General features: G+C 46.3%; 1 protein-coding gene across 1 annotated transcript in view; it reads right to left on the bottom strand.

Moving 5' to 3' along the window:
- The window catches only part of LOC138349610 (uncharacterized), a 41,687-nt gene extending 35,804 nt beyond the window's left edge, over nucleotides 1-5,883 (bottom strand). The window contains exon 1 of the mRNA XM_069337883.1: nucleotides 5,818-5,883. The gene's annotated coding sequence lies outside the window, so the exon portion shown is untranslated. The remainder of the gene's footprint in view (nucleotides 1-5,817) is intronic.
- Between the last annotated feature and the right edge of the window lie 9,380 nt (nucleotides 5,884-15,263).

The raw sequence follows: 15,263 nt of genomic DNA, 5'->3' as shown, positions 1-15,263 counted from the left end.
GCCCAAACCTCCAGCACTTGTTGCAGAGCCGCGGAGAAGGAATGTACTCTTGGACAGAGCACCTGGCACCAGCAAGAATGACAGGGTGGAAGGGTCCTACCATCAAAGGTAATCTTCACAACCCAGAGGGGATGACGGCGACTACCACGAGGGGGACGAGTAAACGTGTCCACCTGGAGAATAGAATGGCCCTGGGCAGCAAGGATATGTCGAATATCGTCGTGGCAGTCGCGGAGGTCCCGAACACCGGTCGCAACATGGGGCGGGAGCAAAATAGTGCCAACACTGGCATTCAACCGAGCGTTCTTCGAGACCCGAACAGGGGTCTCGCCAAGGCAGGATAAGGCAGCCAAGCGGGAAGCAGCATCCTGAGGAGCCGCAACGACACGTGTACCGAGACGAGTGGGGTTGAAAGTAATGGAGGCATCCACGGAATCAACGAAATGTCGATGGTGGGAGAAATCATTAGGAGGCGCAGAATCAAGAGGGAGGAGATCAAAATATTTGGCCCACAAAGCGGGACCAAACAAGGCTTCATAGGTAGCAGAACTGGAAGGAATTTAGCGAGGGTAGACCGTGACGAGGACGGCGGTGAGAACCCCCCCCAGAGAGAGGGGTTAAAAGGCGCAGTAGTTACAACTAAAGGAGCCGCGCCAGGGGACGAGGTAGTCACCACTGGGGGCTTGGGGCTCGACCCAACCACAGAGGAGGGAGGGGAGCCAGGGGAAGGAGTCAGATAGGCCAAAGGAGGAGCAAGGTCGGGGCCCAATGCAGCGAAAGCTACAGAGCCCGGACTTCCAACACGGACCAACTCCGGGGCTTGGTCGCCCACCCCACGAGCCTGAGAAGGTAAACCAGAAGCAGCCGAAACAGGGGTCATCATCATTACGAAAAGAAGAATTCATTCACGAATGTGCCCCCACACCCACCATGGAGCCACAATTAGAGGCAGGACACCCAACAAGAAGCTATTGCCGATCTTGCCGGGGCCTCCTAGGGGTGCGTCGCGAGTATACGTCCCACAAACGCCACCTTAAGAAACTGACAGTCCGTCGAGAACGGGTTCAGTGACGAAAGGGGGGATTGACAATAAAAGGTTCCCTTCGCTCTCTACGTCGGGTACTACAGTTCTACGGGTGCAAGAGTATGCCTCCTCAAGCACCCGGGCGTCAAAATAGAAGACGTCCAAGGGAAGAACCAGAACGAGCAAAAGATCGGCAGGAAACGGCAAGCAGATAGGAGAAGAGGGGAGAGAAAAACGAAACGGAAGGAAAGGTGCCCAGCAGAATTGAAGAGGACGGCAGCTGGAGCACAATGCTCGAAAAGGACAGAGGACTGTCCCAAGGAGCGTCACACTCCAGCAGCCACCCACTAAGCCCCCACACGGCAACAACGAGCTGAGCAGGGGGGGGGGGGCGTTCAAGTGAACAAAATTGCTGGGATCTAGCCAAGCAACATTCTGTACTATCAACAAGATGTATAGGATTGAATGATTCCAGAGCCGTATGATCAGCCACTAAGAGGCAAAAAATATTGAAAAACAAAAATGCAGCCATTTCAATTGAAGATGTTAGCCCCCCCATGGTAAATGGTATTTACATTTGGTCTGTAAAGGCAATTGAATAGCCATTACCAGATTTAAACCCTACCTGTGAATTATGCAACACAAGTGTGTTAAGAAATCTTAAGGTAAGGTAATTGTTATCTCCGCAACATTTGTACCTTATGACTGCAGTGGTGTACACTCGGCATTGGTTTTCGCCCTATATAAGGGCCAAAGTACCTCGTGTCGGGCTTCTGAAAGTTCAGATATCGTGTATGGCGACATCTGTCTGGTAACACTTTGTATACACCTCTACTGTATAACCCTGGATGGCACTCCCGACAGTCTCGGCAGGAGAGTATAAATAGGCACAGTGAGAAAAGGTCACTGATGGCATGACAGTCCCGAACGGTTCTGATAAGGGTTGTTTCTGGGAGTGAGAGGGAAGTTTAAGCCCATAGTTTACCTAATCACATACAGTGTGACCAAGACTACTGCTACCCCTCCTGCCTGTCAAGGAAGGAGGCGATTGGCTCTTTTCTTAATTGCCTGATAGGGTTAAAGTTAAATGAATGCGTTTGGGGAAGACTGCCACCGCTCTAAACAGCCTAGTGAGAACAGGTTGCCTTACAGTCTGTTCAGCGCTATCTCCCGACCTCTAGCTGGTAGGGGTCGGCAGCCTATGAGAACTTACGCTATCTAACCAGACTGACGAAAAACTGTTAAGGTGTCAACATTGACACATTATCCACTTTCCCGCCCCTCACAGTTTTCTATACCACATATGTAAGATGGGCCGTGTTTGCAAACTTCAGAGAAATAAAACAGATAATGCGTTTATAGCATTTATCTCTACACAATATAATCTTATTCTCTTTAGAATTAATTTGTATCAATCGATAGAGTTACAAGTTTAAACTATTGATTATAATATTACAATAATGAGAACTGATGGGGAACAACTATTGAGCGTAGAAGCGTGGTGCCTCACAGATTACACGCCTCAGGTGGAAACAGGAGGAGTCGTGCCAAGTGACACCATCGTTATACAGGTTGTTTAACACCGCCAGACAGTCCTCGTTGCCTTCATCGTTGTCTGGCTGTGGCAGTCCTCGCCTGGGGAAGACAAGTGGTTCTCAAGGCCATGATCATTACCAGTCAAAACCAATAGTTTTGTTTACGATCAACAAACCAGTTCTCACCTGCCGGTGCTAGACCAGTTAGAGTAGGGAGAGGAAGTGCCAGATAACCACGACCAAGACCTCGAGTTACGTTTGTTGCCGCTCGTCCATATGTCGCTGATGTAGTCTGAAATTATACCATTTTCATTACGTCCAAGTTAGTCACTCAAGGCCTAGTTAAACACCCAGACCAGCTTTTCAACTTACGGGTAATCATATAGTTGGAAATTAACTCTTGCTTCCCGAGACTTTCAATACTGACGGCCTGGAAACCGTTGCCAAGCCCAGAGCAGTAATAGGTTCCTTGCTCCCAGGTGTAGAGTCGACCAGAGTCGTGACACCATGAGAAGTGGTATGCTCTGCCGTCCACTACCTCGTCAACCTGACAAGTTACAACACAAATTATGTGAAAGCTCATTTTAATTACCAATTAACCTTAAATACATCCATGTGAAAGGAAAATAAAACTCTTCTTACCAGGGGTTTAGCAGCATGGTTGCATAAAGATGAAGTTGGACGGAAGGTAAAGGGAGTCAATAGTGGAGATACTTGAGGAATAAAGACCTGAGGCTGGCTTGGCAGTTGTGGCTGAATAAACACAGGTTGTTGGGCTGGTAGTTGTGGGAAGGGTTGCTGGGGTTGAGGAGGTTGGGTGGGGCCGCCTTCAGGTACCAAGAGGTTTCCAATTGAGGTAACGAATGGCCTGTCAGTATCTCCCAAGATGGCGGGAGCAGCGTTGTTATTAACGAAGTATTGGGCCTTGGATGGCATCACTGCCGCCGCCATCACCAGAATTATTATGGCAGCCATCTGTAATGAGTATTTATTAAATCTATATAAATAAAAATGGAAAAGATAGTTGTTCAAAACCACTAATGTCCGAAATTTCTTCACCAATGGCTTTGAAATTCTCACAAAACTATCCATTTGCATTCAAACAGAATTTTATACACAAATATCAAATCCTACCGTGAAAAGTTTTGAAGAGACTTTCAAGAGGGAAATCTTCAAAACCTCTTTACCAATTACTTTTAAATTTTGACAGTTGCATTTGAATAGGCGTGCGTTTATATATCTACTATATAGATAGCACATCTATGACTGGTAAACTTTTTTTAAACAGCACCATTTGTCTCAAGTGCTCCACAAGTTCAACTAATTATGTTACAATTCCATTTCAATGTTTGCAATGGCATTGATGAATTGAATTTTTAGAGGTCTATTTATTTTTATTCTATTATTTTGCATGACATTGCATTGATATAGCAGCGTTTACCATACCGTTGATTTTGGTTTATTTTCCCCTTGTTTATCGTTTTAAAACTTTTTCACCGATAGGAACATCAGATCATTTGTGATGCATCGGGCGAGGGAGTGGGAGATTGGAGGGAAAGACGAGGAGGAATGGAAAGGACAAATGAACAGGAGTGGGGGGAGTAAGAGGGGGGCAGGATGACCAGCAGGACTAGGGGATGGTGGAATGAGGGAATAGTGGGAAGGACAAGGATGAGAGGACAGGGGAGGTGGTAATAGTGGGAGAGGACTGGGAGACAGAAAAGTTACCGTGGCTTAGAAACTCACAGGAGTTTCAGAGCCACATCGTGTGGCCGGGAATAGTTATTAATACAAACGCAAGGCATTTAAATTTAGGGTGTGAAGTGGAAGTTTAGTGGGACCGAGAAGTTTAGCATTTAAAACTATCGTTAAGTTTTAGGTAAAAAAAATCTTTGGAAGTTAAATAATTTTGCAAGACTTGCAATGTATATGCTACCGTTAAGTTTAATAGGTATATTTTAGACAAGATGTTAATTGTGGAGTTTCTCAAATGTATCGCTTGACAGTACCTATCCAATGTTTAAAGTAATTACCTTTTATCGAAGGCTAACGTAAACGGTGAGACAGCCATTTCATCAAGAAGTTTTCATTGACAGGTTCAGCATTATTACCAGTACAATAATCAATGTTACACACCTGGTCTCCGGTATGTGAAATTACAAGAGTACGTTTAAGGCAGAGTATACCTCACTGGAGGCGAGTTGTGATCCCACAGGCACGACCACCGGAAAATTATTGTATGAAAAGTGAATGGAAGGCAAGGCGTTTAGGGATTAGTTATGTTTATGCACAATTAAACTTTGAGCGTTTCGTCAAGTATTAAGCAAGGATTCACAAGTGTTTTTTTAATATTAAGTTAAGGATGCAAGGGCGAGATTGGTTTACGTAATATAGTAGCGTCAATAAAATTTGTGTAGACTGGTATCTAGTAAAGATAAGGGTAGTTATGTTTCAAGAGAGCCATGAGGAAAATATATATTCCAAGTCATTCCTATAGTTTAAATTTAAAGTAATTTAGATACAAGGTTTAACCGAAATCAGTAAGGACATGAGTGGTATACCTGAAGGTGCAACATTAAATTACAAATTTAGCAAGTTTTTCCTTGCAATACCCGTTACTCAAACAAGTCTGCAACTTACGACGCCTCTCCGAATTAAGAAGAGTAAGGTTTTAACTGCTCTAGTTAAGACTAATTTGGAACGTAATGACCGAGCAAAGTTATTAATAAAACTTTGTTATGGATAGTTAAGAGTTTCATTTGCAAGTAATTATAGTAGCTTCCAAGTGAATTGCATGAATTTCATTAAGTGAACAGTATCCAAACCACTTCATCCTCTCAACAAGTAAGCTCAAAGAGCAAGGAATGTTTAGCGCTATTTCGGAACCAAAATATAACTTAAAATTTTAGAAAATCTTAAACACCAAATATTATTTTAATTTTATTAAGTAAAGAGCAGTTTGGCAGGATATGAATTTAGAGGTTATTATCTACGTAGTTACCTACATCCATAAGATGCCATGGATTTGTTTAGTAATGTTATACTAATTACGTGCATAATCTAGTCAATTGACAAAGATTAGACTTTATCAGGACGTCACCTGTGTGGATGTGATGATAATCTAGAAAAATTCTTACAAAGATTATGAAACATTTAACTATACAACGTCTACCATAGTACTTAATTATTACCTAAAAATTACCTAAACATTATTACCTTAAAATTATTACCAATAATACTTAACATAATAACACAAACCTTCACTATAATAGGACGTCTTACTGTGGAGGTGAGGAGGTAACTGGCACAACTCAGCGCCAACTCCCACTTTTATACGCACCACACTGCTTCTCATTGGTTAATAGTCTGCAGCAACAGTTCCTTCCTGGCTTGGAATTGGCTACTCCTCAACAAGGGTCCAAGATGCTAGTTACTCATGACGCTACGACCATAACATGCAAGTGGCCAGATGCCGCCGCCAGAAGTGGCCATTGACAATATCAACAATGCAGGCAAGGGCCACTTAACCCCATAACTAACCGAACATTACTTGCCCTCCTTCACTGTTATGTTTATTTTGTTTATTTATTGTTTAAAAATTTATTATTTATCGTCATTTACCTTATTGTTAGTTACAACATAGAGATGGAGAAGAGAGGGATGAGAGGAAGACTTGCGCTTCCAAGACAGATACTCACAGTATATTTAGGACTCATGTAAAAACTTTTACTTGTACTAAAATGCTTATAAAAGGTTCCCATACCAAAGAAAAATAATAAGTTTACAGTTGTAAAGTTCCTCTAGTAGTGTGAACTATATTGAAGATGAATTGTCAGTTCAAATATTATTATAATATAAGAGGGGAAGGACTCCTTTATCCATCATCTTTACTGATCCCCCAGATATGTCACCCCCCATGTTTTTTCTTTTTATTTTGTAAACACAAATACTACATAATAGAAAAGCATGAACATCATCATTCACATTTATAAGGCAAGAAACACATGAACAAAACTCAAGAGCAGTAAAACAAACACACAAACAAAAGTCGTACAATACACATAAAATGGAAACCTAAACATAGGTAACATTTAAACACAGAGCAAAGAGAAGCACCAGAGCACTGTAACCCAATAAAACCAGGCAAGAAACACGGACAAAATTAACCGTATCTCACAGCACATCAAAACAGGTAAATAAAGCAACACAAATCAAGAACCACACACACAGTTAATCATCATTATATTTATCCGGAAATAGACGACGAGGGTACTTCTTCCTGAAGGCATCCCACCGAGCCCACACCTCCGCAGACAAGGAAACGAAACGACGCGATCCCCGCGGTCGATACATGAAGTACTTCCGCCCCCTCCACGGAGGCGGAAGTCACGGGAAGAGGCCACACAGAGCTCAGCTGCACCGGCGGTGGAACCACGAGAGGCTGGAGCACAGAAGCTGGCCCTACAGAGGGCAGCAGCACAACGGGCACAGTCGCAGGGGACAAAATCACAGAGGGCGATGACACAGACGCTGACACCACAAGGGGGGTGGAGTAACAAAGGGCGGCTGAGAAGTGGGCAGCAGCGCAGCAGTTGGCAGTACTGAGGACAGACGCACGGAGGGCACAGACAAGGACGCTAGAGGCATGGGGGTCGCAAGAACAGAATCTTTCTTAAGAACCATCACCAAGTCCCCTCCCTCTACCGCAACCGCGGCCGGCGCCACAACCGCCCAACCCGTGGGAACCAGCAACCAGGGATGCAGAGGCAGCTGGAGAAGACACAGGATCAGATGACAATCCCTCCGCAGGACCCATCACCACAGCAGCGCAGCCCACAGAAGCCGCAGGCACCCCAACATCATTGCCACATCACCATCCAAAGAAAACGAACTCCCAGAGTCACAAAAATTCCTGACGTCGGCCCAGGTCTCACCACGAGGCGGAGACAGACTCGAAGCTCGCCGAAATCGCTTGGATACAGGTCGTCGGAACTATCACCCCCGCTAAGAGGTACCGCAGTAGAACCTCTGGTCGGCCGCACAACTCCACGCAGTGCACGATCACTCTACATCACAGCCTCAACAACCCGGGGAAGAGGACCACACACCGCGGGAGACATCACCGCATGCACGTCGACATGGGCCGAAGACACATTTTCCGGAGACAGTGCACGGCCGGGCCGCATCCTCGATGACTGGGGGCACTAGACCACACGCCACAGGAGACACAACTGGGCCGGGGATGCACTAACTACCACCCCGACACTCACACCCCCAGCTACATGTAGGCTGGCATTTGAGAATGGCAACGGGGCACCAGACGACCGGGAAGCATCATTCATCACAGCAGCACCTGGTGACAGGTCCGGGACTGCCAACAGGGCAAAGTCCTCCTCCCTAAAAAAGTTCAGAGGGCCAACCCGGCTTGCCCCACACCCCCAGCCTGGTGGCCCGATAGCCCGCACTGGAAACACGTCCGGGGCTGACCTACATAGAATATGTGTACCATGAAGCCCAGTAGCAGGAGAGACGAAAGGATGGAGTCCTTCAATTGCATCGCCACTGTGTGTGTCCCATTCGGGATACTCGTCCACCACCTAGAGGAGACAGCATTCATATGGACACTCAAGACCAGCCCATATCGGGTGAAGTAACGCTGGAGTCGCTTCACCCACTGAGTCAGGGAACTCGAAGGGAGCACCATAAACTCTCACATAGGTAGTCTCACTGCATCTGTTCGACACTTCCACCGAACCACCACCCTCAGGCATAGTTAACATCTTCCCATCATAGCGGTCCACAAAGTCACGATACACAGCCGTGGAGCTGAATTTCACAACAGCTCGATGCCCAGATACAAGTTGAACGGCGCACACAGACGCCACATTCACTCGCAACATATAAATCATGACCACTTCAACAGCCTGGTATGACGCTGGTCCAGTGAATTCCAGGCCAATGGTAACCCTCAGCTTCACATGGAGGAGGGGAGCTGCCATCCCTCCAGCCGACACGGCCTAAAGGGCCCACTCACAAACACAAACTACCACTGACCAGCAAAACAGGAGCTCACAGGCGACGCGTCCGCCTCCACCAAGAGCTAGGCGAACACCCCGACATCCCCCAAGTGATTTGGTATTGTTGCCTGGTCCCCAGATACGTCGCCCCCATGTGGTCCGATATTGATGCCTTGTCCCCAGATACGTCACCACCAAGTGGTCTTGTATTGTTGCCTGGTCCCAAGATACGTCATCCCCCCAAGTGGTCCGATATTGTTGTCTGGTCCACAGATATGTCACCCCTAAATGGTCCGATATTGTTGCCTTGTCCCCAGAAACGTCACCATACCAAGTGGTCGATATTGTTGCCTTGTCCACATATATGTCACGCCCAAGTCGTTTTGTATTGTTGCTTGGTCCCAAGATACGTCGTCCCCTCCCCCTAAGTGGTCCGATATTGTTGCCTGGTTCACAGATACGTCACCCACATTTTTTTTTTAATTTATGGAAATACACAATATATACAAAGTAATCCCAGTGTCAAGTCACCAGTACAAACACAAGAACCTTGAGGTTATCTTGAAGTGATTTTCAGGGCTTAGCGTCCCTGCGGCCCAGTCCTCGACCCGGCCTCCTTTTTATTACACCCCCCCCCTCCAGGAGGCAACCCATAGCAGCTTTCTAACTTCCAGGTACCTATTTACGGGTAGGTAACAAGGGCAAAAGAAACTCTACCCAGTTTTATCTCCCTCCACCGGGGATCGAACTCGGAACCTCACGACTACGAATCCGAGCACAATCCACTCAGCTGTCAGGCTCCCCAACAGAGAAACAGTATAAAATCAAAATATCATAAAACACCAACATGATACACAAACGAAAATACACAGAAGTACTAAATAATAGAATGTAAATAAAACCAAACCAAACACAGGAGCTTCCAACACAGGGTAGCAGCATAGACCGGGAACGAGGTCACGCACGCTTGACTGGTTTCTACTGATACTTATACTTCTCTGGAAACTGTTGCACAGGATACCAAGAACAGTAAGAATCCCAAAGAGGTGACTCCTCCTTGGTTGGGCGGATTGGGCACCACATAAATTCAGGAATGACGATCTAGGGAGGCGTCCGGACCTGATTCGACGACATGGGCCGAAGACACAGATGACACAGGCTGGAGAAGCAGAACCACGGAAGCGCAAGGCACAGAGGACGAAGATCTAGAGGACAGAGGGCAACTGCGCAGAGGCTGGCTGCACAGGGGGCAGACGCACGGAGTTGCATACAAATTCTGTAGGACGGGGTGTCCTCCAGCACTTTCTGAGCACGGAGGGCAGACACGCTGACCTCCCTGACCACGCCCTCCCTGAGGGCATGGTCAGAGAAGCCAGTGGCATGGGGGCTGCCAAAACAGAATCCTTCTTGAAAAGGATTTTAAGAAGAATCCACAGCTGGGGCCACAACCCAAGGGGGAACCAGCTATCGGGGATACAGAGGCAGCCAGAGAAGACACAAGAACAGCTAGGCATTGAGTCCACTACAGGACCCGACACCGCCACAACACAGCCTACAGGAGTCACAGGCACCCCAACAGCATCACCCACATCATCCGCATGAGAACTCAAGGAAGACAGCTAACTGCCAAAATCACCCACATCAGCATATGAAGCACGAGCAGGGCAAGGGGACGCGTTGTGAGCCACACGAGATTGTTTCGAAACTGGCCGCATATTATCAGAGTCCTCCAACGCCTTCACGACCTACACAGGCGAGCCATAGTGTGACAGCTCACAGGCACGCTCCGCAAAGCCATGCAAGACTTTCCCCGGAGCAACATGCGGAGGCATCAGACCATGCACCACCACACACGACGCAATGGGAACAGGCACGTCATCTGAAATACAAGGCACCACCACTTCCCCCATCCACCAAAGAAACCATATCCTCCAAAGAAACCGCCAGAGGAAAGAGGCCACGGGGAGGCGCAGGCTGGCACGTCACAGACGGGACCACACGATCCATTTCCAGGACATCACCAACAACCTGGGAGCACACGGACGACAGTGACATCCGCCACATCACACACAGATGCCTGCACGTTCACCAGCAGGGAAAAGTCTTCTTCAGGGAACAAGGTCACGGGAGCCGCACCATTTGCATGGCAACCTGTCGCCTGGTGCCCATCAAGACCACAATCAAGACCATCAAGACACGTTCTAGGCTGTTCAGCGTAAAAGATGTCACCGTTGAGGTCAAGAAGTATTATGGAGGAAGGAATCGGAGACTGAAGGCGCATGGTTATAATACATGGCTCGTTCGAAACGCCTCGCCATCTGCCAGACAATACAACGTTCATCCGCACTTTCACAACAGCCCGAAACTTGCCAAAAGAACGCTCTAACAGGCCCTCCGGGAACTCGAATGGTACTCCATGCACCACAACATAGGTAGAGGAACCACTGCGGTCCGATACTGTTACAGTTACACCGACACCAGGCAAGGGGGGGAACGTCCTCATATCATATGAGGCCTCCATATATCTTGATATCTTCGTTATCCTCAAAGACACCTCGAGCACTGTTTATGAAGGAGAGATATAAGTCTGTGTAATTTAAGTAAGTAGGTTAGATTAGCATTTTAAAAGCACTACACTTACATTCTTACACTGCGTCATTTCTATATAGATATATATGATGATGATTAACTGTGTGTGGTTCTTGCTCTGTGTTGCTTTATTTATTTATTTTGATGAGCTATGTGATTCGTTTTTTTTTTATGTGTTTCTTGCTTAGTTATTGTTGGGTTATAATGCTCAAGTGTTTTTTCTTTTCTGACTGTATTTCATTGTTACCTACGGTTATGATTCCATTTTGTGTATTGTATGACTTTTGTTTGTGTTTTCCCTGTTCTACAGTTTGTCAGTGTGTTTCTTGCTTTGTTCATGTAAATGATGCTGTTGATGTTTTTCTGTTTTGTTGTATTTGTTTCCAAAATAAAAAGAAAAACTAACTCTAAAGCGAAGGATAACCATAAGGTCTGGGACCCCCATTAAGAGAGATCTGGTAAACACATAGTTCAGTGATTTAATGAACAATCAACCACGCTGAATCCAGAAGCTGAATCCAGATGCTTACGAAAAGTCAGCACAAGCTCCTAGACAGCAGGAATCAAGTCGTGTTCATAGACTTTCTAAAATGACAAGAGATCATTATCCTGGGGGAAGAGACTCACGATTAAGAAGTCACCAGAAGATGGATTACTGTGATACCAGTGCCAATCAAGTTCAGAATTCTGCCCATGAGCAGCAGGAGTCTAGCTTCAGCCCTTTTTCAGACTTTTTAAATGTTCGTCAAGAATCTTTAAATAGAGATCCGTCAAGTTCTGTTACTGGATGTGAACAACCTGGTTACAACCATTAATAATTTATATTTTTGACATAAGAACTTATCTGATTTGAAGAAATGCTTAAAATTAATTTGTATATGTCATGGTAGAAGTTGGTTGATGACAGAACTTTATATTCTACCAGTAGAACCTAGAATCTTACATGATTCATGAAAGGACCAAACATTCTGATAGGTATGGGCATCATACAACAGTTCCCACATAACCTAATTGAACCTAGCTTCAGCATATAGTACAGACTGACTATACTTATGTAGCTTAACCTAACCAGTATGCTGTAATTTTAATATGAATAGCCACTTGAAATGGTTTGCTTTGATTTGGTTTAGTTGAAATTACAGTTCAGTACCTTTAAGCATAGACATCAGACTGGTAAGAAATAATAACACACATATTCTACTGGTAGAAGCATTAATTTTCCATCAAATTCCAACTTCTTCCTGATAAATATACTCTGTCCAAAATCTTGCTCAATATTCTAAGAAATTCCTTAAATTTGTCATAAGAAAGCCTAATGGCTGAAGTATCTAGATTATTTTGTCTCTTATGGGTTTAAGGCTAAAATAAATGTTGTAAGGTTAGTTAAATCATTAATAATTTTCTTGGTATGTCTTACATATTTAAAGTCATTTGTAAGCACTTTGTTAGATAGTCCATTAGGGGTATTTAATTTTGCATTTTTTTGTATGTGTAGATCCATAGTGTGTGTCGAGCACTTGGTTGGTAGTGTGCCAGCATATTAATTATGCTAGTGACTACTCTTACACTTACTAATAAAGCTCCGAGTTGATGAGTTTGTGTTAATGTTCTGCCCTGAAGAAAACCTTTATAGCCATATAGAAATGTAAAGATTTATCTTAATTCTCAGCACTGTTATTGCCCTCATCACCATTATTGTCTGCATCATCATCATCATTATTGCCATCACCATTGTTGCACTCATCATTATTATTGCCCTCATCACCATTATTGCCCTCATCACCATTATTACCCACATCACCATTGTTGCCCTCATCACTATTATTGCCCTCATCACCATTATTGCCCACATCACCATTATTGCCCTCATCACCATTATTGCCCTCATCACCATTATTGCCCTCATCACTATTATTGGCTTCATCACTATTGTTGCCCACATCACCATTATTGCCCACATCACCATTGTTGCCCTCATCACCATTATTGGCTGCATCACTAATATTGCCCTCATCACCATTATTGGCCATAATAGGGAGCCGGTCGGCCGAGCGGACAGCACGCTGGACTTGTGACCCTGTGGTCCTGGGTTCGATCCCAGGCGCCGGCAAGAAACAATGGGCAGAGTTTCTTTCACCCTGTGCCCCTGTTACCTAGCAGTAAAACAGGTACCTGGGAGTTAGTCAGCTGTCACGGGCTGCTTCCTGGGGGTGGAGGCCTGGTCGAGGACCGGGCCACGGGGACACTAAAAAGCCCCGAAATCATCTCAAGATAACCAAGAACGCAGTTACTTCTTGCTGTAGGCATCCCGCTGAGCCCACAATTCCGCAGATGCGTTAACGTGACTACGTGATCCTCGCTGACGATGCATGAAGTCAGAAACATCCAGTTCGGCGCCCTCCACCACGGGGGTGGAAGTCACGGGAAGAGACCGCACAGAGCTTTTCGGTACAGACGGTGGAACCCCATGGGACTGAAGCACAGGAGCCGGCCGAACACAGGGCGGTAACATAACGGGCAGAGTCGCAGGGGACACAATCACAAAGGGCGATGGTGCAGGGGCCGACACCACTGGGGGCGGAGTAACAAATGACGGCTGAGCATAGAGCAGCCGTGCAGCGGTCGGCATCACCGAGGGCAGACGCGCGGAAGGCACAGACATGGACGCCAGTGGCATGGGGGGCCGTTGCAACAAAATCTTTCTTAAGAACCAGCACCAAGTCCCTACCCTCTCGCGAAACTTCGGTCGGTGCCACAACCTCCCAACTCGGGGAACGAGCAACCGGGGACGCAGAGGCAGCCGAAGAAGACACCGGACCAGGGCCAGGTGTCAGTCCCACCACAGGACCTCCACTGCAGCAACAGGGCCCACAGGAGCCGCAGGCACTCCAACAGCGTCGTCCACATCATCATCCACAGACGACGAACTTCTGGAGACCCCAAAATCCCTGACGTCAGCCTAGGCCTCACCACGAGGCGGAGACAGACTCAAAGCTCGCCGCGAACGCTTGGACACAAGACGCAGGTCGTCGGAACTATCACCCTCACCAGGAGGCACTGTGTCGTGACGCTGAACCCCGGTTCATTCCGAACACAGCGATTACACAACACATAACACCTTGCCTCAGCAACCGTTACTACCACCTATACTCCTACACACACCAGACCCTTGAGGCGTACCACTAGGTTTGTACTGGAACACAATGAATGAACATATGGAAGGTATTTAAAGGCCGTCGTGTTTTGTCATTTAATTACAAAGAATAGACTCTGACAAATAATAATATATTAACATACTCTATTTGGTCAATACACTTCCAATACCCATAGACCACTTGACCTCCGCGATCACCACACACACTTGTAACTTCCGCCTAAGTCCCTAATACGGAATGATTACTACAACGCTCCACACCCGGTTAGTCTTACATTCAATACTCACATACTGCAGACTTAACTTGGTCACTAAGATCACAACAGGCTCTCGCATAGCTGTCTGCTACACTTCGCTGCTGCCACAAACGGAGACCTCGGAGGACTTGCTAGTTCAACTTCCACAATCAGACTGACTCCAGCCAACCATGGCCTCAATCATTTCACCACGCCTCTCGAGGAAGGTATAATCCGATTAACCTTATCCCTAGAGCGGCAACCTTGATCCTAGAAGCCTGACGAAGAATAATTCCTCTTTCCAGGAATTATTAATTTGGCTAAACAGCTTCGGTCTTAATCCATTGACCTTTCTTAGATATGTGATCCATAGTCTGTCTACTTACATGTACTTTCAATCATCATTCGTTAAGTGTTGTAGTAATGATCCTCTAGCTAATAATTCCTACTAACTTGTGGATTACAACACCTGAAGCAGAACCTCCAGTCAGTTGCCCAACTCCCCGCAGCGCACGATCACTCAACATCGCAGCCTCATCAACCCGGGGAACAGGACCACACACCACAGGAGACTTCACAGTGTGAACGCCGAAACGGGCCGAAGACACAGCTGCCGGAGACAGTACAGGCCAGGGTGCCGCCTCGACGTCCAGAGGCACGAAACCACACACCACAGGAGACACAACTGGAGACGAAGCAGGCAGGGGT

Source organism: Procambarus clarkii, chromosome 38 (assembly GCF_040958095.1).
Source record: "Procambarus clarkii isolate CNS0578487 chromosome 38, FALCON_Pclarkii_2.0, whole genome shotgun sequence".
In the NCBI taxonomy this organism is placed as follows: Eukaryota; Metazoa; Arthropoda; class Malacostraca; order Decapoda; family Cambaridae; genus Procambarus; species Procambarus clarkii.
Note: the sequence above shows the minus strand (reverse complement) of the source record. Positions and strands in the feature narration are given on the sequence as shown.